The sequence below is a fragment of the Calidris pugnax genome, unplaced genomic scaffold (assembly GCF_001431845.1).
Source record: "Calidris pugnax isolate Ruff unplaced genomic scaffold, ASM143184v1 scaffold469, whole genome shotgun sequence".
Taxonomy (NCBI): Eukaryota; Metazoa; Chordata; class Aves; order Charadriiformes; family Scolopacidae; genus Calidris; species Calidris pugnax.
In genome coordinates this window covers 6,719-7,204 of record NW_015091303.1, presented here as the reverse complement: position 1 = coordinate 7,204, position 486 = coordinate 6,719, and positions in this window count along the sequence as shown.

Sequence of the window (486 nt, the reverse complement as noted above, 5' to 3'; positions counted from 1 at the left end):
GAGCCCCCACATCCCGGGTACCCCTTAAAAGTGATCCCTTGCTCATCCCCAGCAGTTTCCCCCTCCCCCAGGGAGGAGGAGGAGGTGATGAAGGGCCACAGCCCCCCCCTGGGGGGGGTTTATTGCCATGGGGCACAGCCCTGCCCAGGAGCCAGCTGTAACCCGGGCTCTGGGCTTGGTGCTGCACCCAAAACACCCCAAAACACCCCAAAAAGTGTGAGGAGCAGCCTCTGCCGTCACATCTCCCCTCCCCGGACCCCCCGCCATGGGCCATTTTTGGGGGGGGGGTTTGAGCCCCCTCAAACTGAACCCCAAACCCCTTCAGGGCATGGGTGCATCCCCCCAAAAGGCAGAGGAGGAGCTCCTTGTGGGACCCTTGTGCTCCCCCAGCCCCTTTGGGGGACGGGGTGACTCCCCCCCATTGTGTCCCTCCTTGGGGGGGGGCTGAGGTGGGCACAGACCCCCCCCCCAGGGACACAGACCCCC